This window comes from Triturus cristatus, chromosome 7, assembly GCF_964204655.1.
Source record: "Triturus cristatus chromosome 7, aTriCri1.1, whole genome shotgun sequence".
NCBI classification, from domain to species: Eukaryota; Metazoa; Chordata; class Amphibia; order Caudata; family Salamandridae; genus Triturus; species Triturus cristatus.
This window is the reverse complement of record NC_140590.1, coordinates 668,377,135-668,390,913: the sequence shown is the minus strand read 5'-3', so window position 1 is coordinate 668,390,913 and position 13,779 is coordinate 668,377,135. Positions and strand designations below refer to the sequence as shown.

Below are 13,779 nucleotides of genomic sequence, written 5' to 3'. Positions count from 1 at the left end.
CCCAACCCTCTTTCTATAGCTACCTCCTTCTTATCCATCAAAGACTTCCTTAAGTTATCATTTACACTCCTAAGGGTTCTTTTTCCCTTTGTCCGTTTAGTTAGTGATTCTGAACTACAGGAAGTTTCTCCTATTTCTACAAAACTTATCTTTTTAGATTCACGGGTCAATGCCCTGCCATTTGGTCTTAACTCTGACTTTACCCCCTTCCCATTGATCTGTCGTCTTAACAGTTGGCCTTTGGGCGGACATTTTCCCCCCTTAAAGGCCGCATGGTATATTGTTTATTATACCTCCTTTCCCCGCATCTTTTATGATCATAGGGCAACGTGATATATATACCGTAGGTTCCTCCATCAGTGATTGGTTGTTCCTTACGTATTCTTCCTCCCCATCGACTTTTGTCTCCTGAGGGACTTCTACTGGTCTTACTAACAAGGGCATTAGACCCTTTATTTGTGTGAACTCGCCTATAATATTTTTAAACTGCTTGCTTTGTGTTTTTAAAATTTCATGATTTAAAACGGAGACCTCAAGAATACCCTGAAGGGTTTTCTGCAGCATCAGCATAACCTAACATAGATACACTGGAGGATCCCGTAACCTCCAGGCTATGCAATGAAGGACAGGTTAAATCGGTTCGAATAGCATGGGAATTTTCCAAACTTCCTTTTCCGTTTGAACAATCTATCCTCTGATTAGAATCTTCCTCACACCGGGGTTTACTTGGGGGGGGCTCCTTCCTCCACCCCCTGTACCTCTTTGTCATAAACAAACCGTGTCCGAAATAGCCTGGGTGAGGAGGATAGACGTGGTTCCATAGACGCCTCAACAATATTAAAGTTCGTTTGATTCAGAGATTCCATGCTTAAAGCTGCCGGGTCCGATGACATTAATGGAGTCTCTATAACGCTCTGCTCCTTATCAAGCATCTCCTTCCCTCTGAAATGTTTCCCTAAAAAGTCCTTGATCGACTTTGAAACTGCTGATCCACCTTTTGTGCCCACTGTCTTTGAAATCATCGTTGACGCTGACTGCGGGGTTAAATTCAATCATTGGATGCTTCCCTCTGCCACAATTTTACTTCTTGTAAGTGTTTCCTTTCCACCATTCCCCTCGCTCCTTACTTTCGGAGTTTGTCGGCTCCTCCAACCCAGGACTTTTAGTTCCTGATTTCTTAGGTTTTTTTTTAGGACTTTCCGGGGTTTAGATTTCCCTAATGCCAGTACTTTTCCTTTTACGTCAGTGGTCTCTGTGCAAAAGCAGAGAGGCATTTTTTTCTTTTTTTTTTAAATAGCAAAGATTTGCAAGGCAATAACTTGGCGTCTTGAGAAGCACACAGAGGTACAGAGGCAAGGAACGGCAAGTAGACTGGAGCTTTCAGTGGTTTAAATGAGTTTTATTTAATAAATACCATTTTTGCCACAGGAGGGCACAAAAGACCACGTTGTTAAATAAAAATAAAAACTACTTACAGAGGGACTGATATCTGGGTTTAGGAGGTCTTCTAAGTCTAATGCTTTTGAGAACTCTACAGATAATTGCGTTCTTACCTATCGTTTTACCATTAACGAGAGCATGTCCTGCGGATATAGCGGATCTATAACAATTAATGGATCTATAGCTGAGACCTCGTTCGAATTGTTAAACTAGAAAGTTAACTATGTTAACGATAGGTGCTTCCACGGAATCCAAATTCCTTTCCACGCACCAACGTGACCAGGATTTCCAAATGTTGTAACGGTGGTGCGTACCTGGGGCCAAGACTCTCCGATTAAAGTAGCAGCTGTTGACGAAAGTCCAGAGAGATCGTAGGATCTCCTGACACTCTCCAGGCAATAAGGTTCAAATTCCCTGTTTGACAAGAGGGTGAATTTGACAGTCTACGTCTGTAAGAAGGTCCTGTAGGGAGGGAATTAGGAAAGGAATGTCGCAAGCCAGTTCTAAGGTTGTAGGGAACCAGGCCTGGGATGGCCAGAAAGGCGTCACTAGGACAATGGAGCATCGTTGACGTCTCACCTTCTGGAGGACTCTGGATCATGGAGAAGGGGGGGGGGGGGGGAAGGCGTATGAGTTTGTCCCCTTCCAGCATTGCAGGAGTTCACTGCTAGAGCACCGGGGTCGGGCATCCAGCTGTAATAATTCGCCAGTTGGGAAGTTAGTCTGCTCGCAAAGAGATCTATTTCCAAAGGACCCCAAATTTGGTCGAGGTGTCTGAAGACCGAGACGTTGAGCTTCCAATTGCTGTGATCCAAGAGGAACCTCGAATTCCAATCCGCAGATAAATTGGATTTTCCTGGCAGATATTCCGCCTTCAGAGCTATCTTGTGTTCTAGGCAGAACATCCAAAGTTTCTTGGCTAAATTTGAGATCTGCAGATTTCGTTCCTCCCAGGCGATTTATATAAGCAACCCCGGACATGTTGTCCATCTTCAGAATGACCGATCTGCCCTGAAGACAATTTTTGAAACTCAGAGCGTAGAGGCCGGCAGTGAGTTCCAGGTAATTTATGTGGTGAAGGGATTCTGCTTGAGACCAAACACCGCCAGTGTTCTGGTCTAGGAGACAGGCACCCCAGCCATGAAGGCTTGCGTCTGATTCTAGAATAAAGTCTGGTGCAGAGCCAAAGATTGCCTTGCCATTCCAGGCATCCAAGTTCTCCAGCCTCCATGTGAGTTCCAATCTGGCTTCCTGGTCCAGCGAGATTAGATCTCCGTACCAGAGGCCTGATCTCAAAGCTCTCGCTTTTATTCTTTGGAGAGCTCGGTAGTTTAGGGGGCCCGGAAAGACAGCTTGAATAGAAGAGGAAAGAAGACCCAGAAGTCTGGCGAGTTCCTTTAAGGATAAAGTCTCTTGTTTCAAGACGGGTCTTATCTCTCTTCTGATTTTGGATATTTTCTTCGGTGGGAGTAGAAGAAATTTTGTGGCATCTATGGTGAAGCCTAGAAACTCTAGAGATCTGGAGGGAGATAAGATTGATTTTTCTCTGTTTATGATGAAACCTAGGCTCTCTAGAAGATCTATTAAGGTCTTCAGGTCCTGGATGATTTGGGAATGATCCTGGGAGAGGATGAGGATGTCGTCTAGATATATGTAGGAGGCGATTGATCTCATCACTTTGGTGAAACACCAAGGGGCGGACGAGAGGCTAAAAGGAAGTGCTTGGAATTGAAAGAGATGATTCTTCCACATGAATTGGAGGAAGGGTTGGTGCACCTTGGCCATAGGAATGGTGAAATAGGCGTCTTTTAGATCTAATTTGACTAGCCAGTCCCCTTCCAATAAAAGGTCTCTTAAAAGATGGATGCCTTCCATCTTTAAGTGTCTGTAGACTAGGGATTTGTTGAGTTTCCTTAGATTTATTACAGGTCTCCAACCTTTGTCCTTTTTCTTAACAAGGAAGAGAGCACTTAAGAATGTAAGCATTTGCAGAGGGACTTCTATTATTGTGCCTTTTTGAAGCATAGAATGCATCTCTTCCTCTATTATCTTCTCCTGATCTAGGGTGAGAGGAATGTCCCTGGGAAAAGAAAATTGAGGTTGGAATCTGTCAAATCTATCATAAACCCTTTCACAGTATTCAGAACCCAAGGATCTTGAGTAATCAATTCCCAGTTGTGATAGAAAAATTGGAGTCTGCTTCCCACCTTTGGGGAAAAAAGAGGGGGGAGCGGGGGAAGAAAAAAGCTGTACTTACGCTAGGAGTTGTCGTTGGAAGAGCCTCTAGATCTGAAGCCCCTGGAGCGCAAACCTCTTCCTCTTTGATGGTAGAATTGGGGGTTATTGAAGGGTTGGTAACCTCTTCCGAATCCTCTTGATCTTCCGAAGGGCCTGCGGTTGAAGCGGCCAGAAGAAAGGCGCCTTTTCCCGGCCCTGGCAAAAAGGTTATTGTTGAAGACCCTTTTCATGTTTTGATGGGCCTTATCCAAGGCCGTAAATGTGGAAACATATTTTCCAAGGGTCTTGATAAGATCCTCCCTGAAGAGTAAACCCTTGGGGTTCAAGGAGGGTTCTTTATCAGCCAGGTCGCCCAACTTAGGGCTGAGTTTGGTGAGAACCTCCCTTCTCCTATCAGAGTTGAGGCTGCCGTTTGCGTTTGAGGAGAATTAGTGCTCTCTGGGACCAACCCCTAATTGCTTCTGTATCCAGGGGTGTGCCAGTGATGTGGCTGACCTCGGCGGTGTCGATCCTTGCTAGGGGACCCAAGATGTAGAGGACACGATCCTGGCAACCTTTAAGGGACCTTTCCATCCCCTTTCTCAGGTCCCCACCAAGTTTGAAAAGGTATTTGATAAGTTCGGGGTCGAGATTAGGTGTTTGGCAGGTTGTCGTTGATGCAGGGTCTGGAGCATTCTGCTCTCAGTAAGTTGCGAGTATCCCTTTCCAGTGTGTTTCTAAGCCACTTCTTGATGAATTTGCCGACATGCTCGAGGGTACCATTCAGAGCTACGAGGGTGTTTTATATTAAGGGGCGAAAACATCTCTTCCCCTGAAGTATCTAGGATGGCATCTTTGGAAGTAGAAGGAGATTTGTCTTCCAAGGATTGGTTATAAAACTCTTGATCATCGTCTAAATCTAAGACGTATTCATCAAAAAGATCAGAGCCATCATCATCTTGTGAATCAGCTCTCAAAAAATTACGTTGAGCACTTGGATAGTTTGTGCCGCTAGGGACACCCATAAACTTTGTGCCGCTGGGGACACCATTATAAGTTGTGCCGCTGAGGATACCCAGTGTATTTGAGGTGCAGTGACCTCCCATGGTAGTAGAGGTGCTTGGACCTCCTGTAGTGCTCCTGGGGGTTGTATATTCGATATTTTTATTTTTTCCAATTCTCTTCCCCCTTATTTCAATGAGATCGTCAGATAGGTTATTTTGCATGTCGCTGGTCTCATCCTCCATGCTAGGGAGTGACCCTTTGTGTGCCATAACTTTCGATAGAGTCTCCAACATGCAAGATCTCATCTCATCATGGATGATGCTCCTAAAAGTCTGGTTATCAATACTAGGAGTTGGTGTAGTGGCATCATCAGAGTCTGCGTCAGACATTATATATCATTTATTGGGTAGATAATGAGATATAAAAGCGGATGGTACCCTTGTCTTTTTTTTTTTAATATATATATATATTTTTTTTTTTTAACATTTTATAATTAGATTGAAGGTAGTCTTAATTTTTTTTTTTTTTTATAGAGGAAGAACAAAAAAAAAGGTTATGTACAGGTGGAGAGAGGGATATGAAGAGGTACACGAGGATGATTGCTTCAGAGCCTCAGGAAAGTAGTATTGGGTGATTGCTTCAGAGCCTCAAGGAAGTCATTTTCATCAAAAAAGGTCTTTAAATTGCAGCGTCAAAAATGACCAGCTGATCGAGAGCTGGTTGCTAGGAAAGACTAATTGTTTGAGGAAAGACCCCTGGCAACGCTCTTACGCGACGCGGGCGTTGATAGGGTATATTCCTCTAAACGCGGTCGGAGACGGAGAAGGTGCCGAGGCGGTGAGGGAGCCTCTTCTGTTTAAAAACAGGCAAAGGAGCGATAAAGCGGTGAGCTTGGGGGAGAGGAGCCTAAGGGTGGCGGTCCTCTCCCCCGGTTGGGATTCAAAGCGGCAGCAGAAGGTATAACGGAGCAGTGGGGGGGGGGGGGGGGGGGGCGGTCAAGCGCCGGTCTCCGTAAATAGGAGAGTGGCAAGACAGGGTGAGAGAGAATGGGTAGAGCGATAACAATTGCAACGTGGGATAGTAAAAACCTGTAAGGTTAATGCGAGTTAAGGCAGATTAGAACAAAACTATCTGAAACATTGACATAAAAAGCATTGGCAAAGTGAAGCCTTAGCAATAACAAGTAATAAATTGGTAAAATGAGGTATTTAGCAAAGGAATATCAAATAAGCAGTTATAACAATGATGCCAACAGGATAAGAAATGTAATTAACTTATCTGCTTGGAGCCGCATTTAAAAGAGGCAGAATGTTATGGGCCAGGGATGTGGAATTCCTATAGCCTGACTCCTGGGACATTGTTTGGGGTCAAGGGCAACAAAGTTTTCATGTGTATTTTGTCCTTGGGACAAGTAGGCCCAACCCCCTACAGTACACACCCTTTGGCTGCCAGTTTACAGGACCACATTATGGATCAGGAAAAAGGCATTGCCTGCAGTTAAAGTAATATTTGTGTCCATGTGTTAATGCTGTTCAAACTTGTATTCATGGTTCATTAATGCAAAGGCTTTATTATTAGGGTGAGTGCTCTTGGTAAATGTTGTAAGCTCAGACTGCACTACTGACAGTGGTTAATGTGTACACAAGTTTTCAATGTTTAGCAATATGAGGCCATGTATAATGCTCTGATTAGATGCAAATATTTGCAGAAGCTTGAAAGCAGATTGTTTTCAAACTAAAATGTTCACAAAAAAAATGCAATAACATTTCACTAAAGTACTGAAAAAATGTAGGTACCATTTGTTTGTAGCATCACTTAGTAAAATGTGTTGTTGTACGCTAGTATTTCCCAAAAATGTTCATAATGGAAAATCAGTGTAACCAGTTTTAACCCCTTGCATGCCCGCCCCTTTCCCCGCCCAGTGCCGCGCTTTGCATTAGCGGGCGGAGTCCATGACGAGCTGGACTCGTCATGGACACAGCGCCACCGCAGCCCATGACGAGTCCAGCTCGTCATGGGCACTGAAGGGGTTAATAAAATAATGGAAAACCTACAAATAAACCAGCATTGGTAAAGCCAGTAGGTCTGAAAATGTTGCTCAGCCTTTTGGTTTTGTCAGTGCGTCACTTGTTTTGGCATGATCACGGCTTTCGGTTTCCCCCCAGATTAGAGAAGTTAGTGAAAACCCTTAAAACATGCTTGCACAGACTCAAAAGGGCATTCCAACCGTGGAACTCTTGCTTGCCATTACCTTCAGCCCCAGTATGTAGATCTGCGGAAATGTTGCAACATAAGGGGATTGCAAGTATTCAAACACTACTATGGAAGGTGCCCTGGCATAATCAGAGAGGCTATTTCAGAGCTCTTATATAGTGAGATTGCTGTGATAAGTTGTCATTGCATTACATGGCACAAAAGGGACAAGTGGATTTTGTTACAGGACAAGTAGATTTATGAAGGAACCTGCCCCATGGACAAGTAGATAGTTCATTAAATTCCACACCCCTGTATGGGCTCATGCCTTTTATTTGTTCTGAGTGTTCTATTCTGGAACCCTTTTACTTTGATGTATGCGGCTGCATTAAAAGTTATATGCATAATGGTAGCCTCCGATCTTGTAATGAAATTAAAAAATACATCTTTTAGTAAAGTTAGTTTTTAAATTGCAGGTCTGGAAATGCCACTTTTAGAAAGATGGCCTTTTCGTACGCAAAACCTTCAGTGCCTTCTGCCTGTCTCTGGAATACATGTCTGGGTTGGGTGACAGCTGGGTTTGTGCATTCCCTCTAAACAGTCATACACAAAGGGGGCTGAGGTGTGCCACTCTATCTTCCTGAGATAGAGTGAGAAAAAGGAGCTGACACTTGCACCTGAATAGGACTGTGCTTGTCTCCACACAAAGGGCTGCATTCCCCCCAGTAGTGAGTCTGGAGCCAGGACCGTGTCTTGTGCACTACAAAGACCTTTCTTTGAAGTCTCTTTATTTCAAAGGCTATAATGGGTATAAGTACTGGACGTCTGACACCATGTATTAAGAGGACATCTGAAACTGGAATTCTGCCAGGAAGAAGAACTGTTGTGCTGCCAGGAGGGGCTGCCTCTTTGTTGCTTGCATTGATGTGTTGGCCTGTTTCCTGCTGCTTCTTGCCTGTGAGTGAGAGGACTGGACTTAACTCTACATCCTGCATTTCTAAAGTTTCTCCATGGTTGTCTTGCCTCCTGTTTTCGGAAGCCTCAGGGATATCAAAGGCTTCCCCTGCATCTTGCTACCATCACCTGGGCTCCTCTGCTGAAAGTCCGACTCTGTCACGTAGTGCTAAAACCAGTGCTGGGCCCTTGGAAGGGAGGGTTTGATGCTGCAATACAAGAAACCAACGCATCGAAGTTGCGCCAATCAGAACCAGCGCATTTTCCTACATACCAATGCATTGCTGCTGTCTGCACCGAAGCTGCGGACACCGCTTGCCGACTGTGCAATGCATCCCCTGCGATCTTCAACGCAGTGCCGACTTTGCCAACGCAACACCTCTGCATCGTTCTGTGCTGCATTCATCGCCTAGAGCCAGTGACACGACGACAACCCATCAGCCTGATGCACATTGCTTCTTCACATTGATGCATCCACAACATTGCCCAGCTTCGGAAACAACAGCCTTCGACACCAACACATTCCCTCCTTTTACACAACACATCTTTCACAATCTTTGACGCACCCACCACGTTGCCCTGATTTCGTAAACGATGCATCGCCTTCGACAGCGACACATCACCTCCTTTGCTCAACGCATAGTCTGCGATCATAGACGCATCCAAGGTACTGTCAGCGGTTCTGCATGACTCCTGAATCCGGCTCATGCTCTATCGCCGTTCAACTGAACTTTGGGATTTTTACCGGTCAATGGTGACCAGATAGCCCCAGTTGGAGCCATTTATTTCTAACTACTGCATATTTGGTTATACTTGCAAAATTCATATCTTGAATTGTGTATATTGGATTTTTATTGTTTAGGTCTCGTTTTACTCTGATAATTATTGGCCATTTTTCTAAACTGGTGTGAAGTACTTCTGTGGTGTTTCCACTGTGTTACTGTGTGTGCGCGCCCAAATAATTTACACATTACCCCTTTAGTTTAGAGTCTCATACGTAAACTATCAGCTTTGCAGTGTTCCTTGACTGCAATAATATACAAAATATGCATCTTAAAAACTGTATTTACAAAACTAGAAATCTTTACAATAAGTCCTTCCTTGGAAGGGTTGCGGCAGTAAGTCATGTGCATTCTCCTAATGTGTGAAAAAAATCTACGCAACTCCTCTATTGCTATTAATCGAGTGACCACCGTCTAGAAGATTAGGAGGAAGTAGACTACATTCTTCTTGTTGGCACATATGCAGTTATTACAAAGAAAAGACAATTGCTATAACTCTACCTCGTCATTCACCTTGAAGACAGTCCATGAACTAGTTTTGGTTTTAGAGTTCGCCTTTGTTTCCGGGTGCATACTGACATAAAATGATATCGCAACTCAGAGCTCCTTAAAATGCTCCTGTAGTAACTGCATGATCAGATAGAGACATCTAGCCACAGATTTCTCACCTTTCAATTTCCCAGGTACCAGACTGGATCCGGAAGAATTTTCTTCAAGCAATACCCCTGCATGCCGGTGGGTGGCGCTGGTCGGCTCTGCATAACGTCATGTTAGTCTGTGTTGGAAGGGATGTCTTTGTCACCTATATAGGCTCCACCTTGGCACGGGGACAAGTTATTTTCTTTCCGCGTCAGTCAAGCGCTGACCCGTGAAAAGAGCTGCCCTCTGTCACTTTTTCACATTTTGTCACCCATTTTTTGGTGTGAAGGTTATCATGTTGAGGAAGACTTCAGGTTTCAAGGCGTCACTGCGCTATGTCAGTCATGGACCCGCATTAGGTTTGTCTCTGGGGTCTGGAGCGTGACCAAGACTAAAAGTTGTACTTTAGCTGCTAGGCCAAGGCTGCGAAGGCTTTGAGGTAGTGTTCTCTAAGGCTGCTTGTAGCCCGGCAGGCACCACGTCGCTCGGCTCCTTGGAGGTCATGGCCCCGCTCAAGAGGAATGTCCGGGTGCCACTTCAGGAGTCCCATTGTCAAATTCAAAATCATTGGGATATTCAAGTAAGAGGCATAAGAAGCACAAGATGTCGAAGTGTGCTTTCACTACTCCCAGTTCGTCCAGCGACTTGATCGCTTTCGACCTTCCTCCCGAGGTTTGCAATGTTATTCTGCCAGCCAGGCGTCCCTCCACAAAGACTATATGCCTGCCGATGGAACATAATTGTGAAACATTGTACAGAATAGTCTATTGACCCTCTTTCTGCTCCCCTTTCTGATATTCTGCTTTTTATTTTGTCCCTTACCCAGCAGGGCTTTCCTCTGTGCACTTTGAAAAGGTATCTTTCAACTTTGTCTGCCTTCCTGAGGTTTCCAGACCAACCCTCCCTATTTAAATCACTTATTGTACATAGATTCCTGAAAGGCCTTGTACATATGATCCCTCCTGAACCTTTCATTATGCCTCAGTGGGACCTTAACTTGGTTCTCACTTTCCTAATGTGCGCTCCTCTCGAACCTCTGCTTAATTACCCTCTCCGGCTGCTCATCATCAAAACAGCGGCCAGGAGGGTGAGCGAGCTGCTGGCGCTATCGTTCAAACCCCCTTTTCTCACGAAATTCTCTGACAAATTTGTGCTACACACTAGGGCTTCTTTCCTTTCCAAAGTGGTGAGTCCATTTCATGTGGGGCAATCTGCCGCCTTGTCATGTTTCTACACTCCTCTGAATCCTTCCAAAGAAGTGGACAGACTCCACCGCCTGTACCCCAAAAGAGCATAGTTCTACCTTGAAAGCACTAAAGAATTCCGGATGGACGACCCACTCTTCGTGGGGTACATTGGAGCGAAGAAAGGTTATGCGGGGCAGAAGAGGACCACCTCCCAGTGGGTCGTCTTCTGCATCAAAATTTGCTATGATCTGGTCAAGAAGCAGCTTCCTGAAGGCTTAAGGGTTCATTCCACCAGAGCAAAGGCTACTACCACTTCTTTACAACATGGAGTCCCAGTGCTGGACATCTGTCAGGCAACAACATGCGCATCCCTGCACACGTTCACCAAATATTACGGCCTGGATAGTCAAGTCTGCAGGGGCGGCCATTTTGGCCTCTCAGTCCTGCAGGACTTCCTAGTGTAAATTTGTCTGCAGTCCCTCCTCCGGGGATGGCATTGCTTGGATAGCTATTCAAAGATAAGAAATCTGCAGCTAGATGTCTCTATTGGATGGGCAAGTTACTTACCGTTGGTATCGACTTATTTGGTAGTAGCATGATCTAGCCGCAAATTCCTTACCAACCCACCCATCCTCCCCACGCTGCAGACAAGTTTAGGGTCACTGCTGTCCCCTTCCAGGGCACTAGTTTCTTAAAATCACACCAATGTCAGTACTCTTCATGGCTCCACTTTTCTGGCGTAAAAAGTTGTGAAAAGTAATTGACTTTCAGCGCATCAAGTTGGCACCTATATAGGTGACATGGAATTCACTTCCAGCACGACCAACGCCACCTACTGACACGGAGGGATATTGCTCGAAGAAAAATCTTCCTCATTCAGTCTGACGACTGGGAAATTCAGCGGTAAGGAATCTGTGGCTAGATCAGGTCTACCAGATAAGGCATTAACAAAGGTAAGTAACTTGTCCATTACTGCACCAATTAATTAACTTGTTAGGAGACCGCTTATTTCAACAATTGCTCTATCTTCTTAGGAAACCTGTTATTTTGAAGGTGGAACGGACCGATGAAGAGTTAGTGGTTCAGTTGGAAGACCGGAAATATTAGTTTAAATGCAGGTGCTGTGTGTCCGTGCCACTGGTGTGCCATAGGCATGACAAAAGACAGCCTGTCTGTGCCCTACCGTCACCAGACGCCAGGACCCCTGCCCGTTTCAATAGAGCAGAGATGTTCATTCGCAAGTGCACACGAGGCGTTGATAGCTATGGCACACCACTATCAGAATTGGGTAAAGTGTGGAATAGGGTTGTCTGAGACTACAGCTGGCCAATTTGGTTTGCTAGCTGTAAGTGGGAATGTCAGAACGATAAGGAGTCAACTAACATTTTCAGATAACCCAAGGGGCGTTTGACAGTGGACTCGCTCACTCCCAATCGAAGCACCACAGGGCTTGGAACCAAGCTCAGTTCAGATCTCTCAAATTTTGAATGTTTATTCTACTGTCAGATCTCTCCCCAAATGCTGCATGGAAATAGAAGACGCTATCAACAGTGCCAAACCGGACCTGATATTTATCACTGAAACTTGGATTAATAGCCATTCGATGCCCAACCTAACACTTGCAGTGCCAGCAGCACTTTGAAACATGTTTGGGAGGGTAGACAAGGTGGAGGCTTTTCAGTCATTTATAAGAATTTTGTAAAGGCATAGGGATGTGAGATTCTATTCTTCCAGCTCTCTCAAAACACTTTGATTATATTGGATGGGGTCATTCTCTACAGGCCTCCTAGTTATAATTTGTAGCTGGCAGCTAATCTATTTGCTCTGCTGTCACCATTGGTTTTTAAAATATAACTACTTCTTGCTAATCAGCAATTTCAATTTTCATTTTGAGAACACGGGAGACTCCCTGGGCAGAGCGCTGGAGAATGAGATGCCCATTTTACAGCTCAAACAATGGATAAAAGGCAGACGCATAAGGCAGGACATGCTTTGGACCTACTATTCTCTAATACCTGCATGATTAAGATTCATAATTTTGACCCCATTCGCTTGTCTGTCTACTTCTTAATTATTATTTCATTCAGGTTTTCAAGTAGTCTACCAGTGAACCCTGGCCTCATCTCCGCTCAGAAGAAATTCTGGAGAAAAGTTAATCATGAGGCCTCTACTAGTAATTTTAGCCCACCAGGGACCAGAGATGATGCTTCCCTATAAATATTCTTAGAGGATTTTAATATAGCCATAACTAAGGCGTTTGATGCATGCGCTCCTTGCCAGTCAAGCTATTATCCTAGAACATCTCCATCTCAAAAGTGACATTCCAACTAACTTAGGTCAGGGAAGAGGAAGTGCAAAGCCCTGGAGCGCTGCTGGCTGTTATCAAAGAGCCCTAAAGACCTTATAGCATATAGATTTTGTAAAAAGAATGGAGGAGAATAGTGGCTCCTTGAGGGAGATATTTAAAATAGGGAAGTAACTAGCACACCCTGAATGTTTAAACCAGGCAACTATTGTTTCCGTTCAGCGCTATGAAGAGCTGGCCACATTTTTTAAGTGACAAAATAGAGAACAGAGGTGTTGAATTTAATAAAATATCTACTTGTCCATGGGGCAAGTTGTTTCATAAATCTACTTGTCCTGTAACAAAATCCACTTGTCCCTTTTGGTGTCATGTAGTGCAACGACAAATTATGGTAGCAATCTCATGAGAACTCATATAGCCTCTGATTATGCCAGGACTCATACCATAGTAGTGTTTGAATACTTGCAATCCCCTTATGTTGCCATGTTTCCGCTGAGCTACATACTGGGGCTGAAGGGAGTGGTAAGCAATAGTTCCAGGGTTAGAATGCCCTTTTGAGTCTCTGCAAACCTACTAACTTGCATGTTTTAAGGATTTTGAACAACTCTTCTCTAATCTGTTCCGATACTGAGAAATGTTGGCAATTTACTCTGGACAATGGCAGACGTAAACCTTCTTCCAGAGTTGGAGAAAAAAGTGGTTGGAGGGAAAGCGAACTTGCAAGCACATTCGCATGAGCAAATCTACACATGCATATTTGCTCATGCTAAAATGCAGTTCACATATTTTCTTGTAGTACTATTTCTTGTCCTAGTTCTGTAAATTCTTGGGAATTCACGAAAGCCGTATAGCTGCACTTAATGCAAGGACATATACCATAGGTGCACTTTTGAGACTTTCTTTAATAATTTGGCCCCTAATTTTGTCTGGCATTGACTCTGACCTTTTGAGTTTATTAAAATTCTGTCTCGCTCTATCTGTATCATCTGGCTTCACTGAGTGACAGCGTTCGTCTCTTTCACAAGGACCATATCGTCACACAAAGTAGTTTTGTTCA

General features: G+C 44.4%; 1 protein-coding gene and 1 long non-coding RNA gene across 2 annotated transcripts in view; one reads left to right on the top strand and one right to left on the bottom strand.

Moving 5' to 3' along the window:
• Positions 1-13,779, top strand: part of LOC146810320 (cholesterol transporter ABCA5-like) — a 1,540,893-nt gene that overhangs the window by 143,265 nt on the left and 1,383,849 nt on the right. The gene's annotated exons all lie outside the window — the stretch shown is intronic.
• The window catches only part of LOC146810321 (uncharacterized), a 36,098-nt gene that overhangs the window by 13,534 nt on the left and 8,785 nt on the right, over positions 1-13,779 (bottom strand). The gene's annotated exons all lie outside the window — the stretch shown is intronic.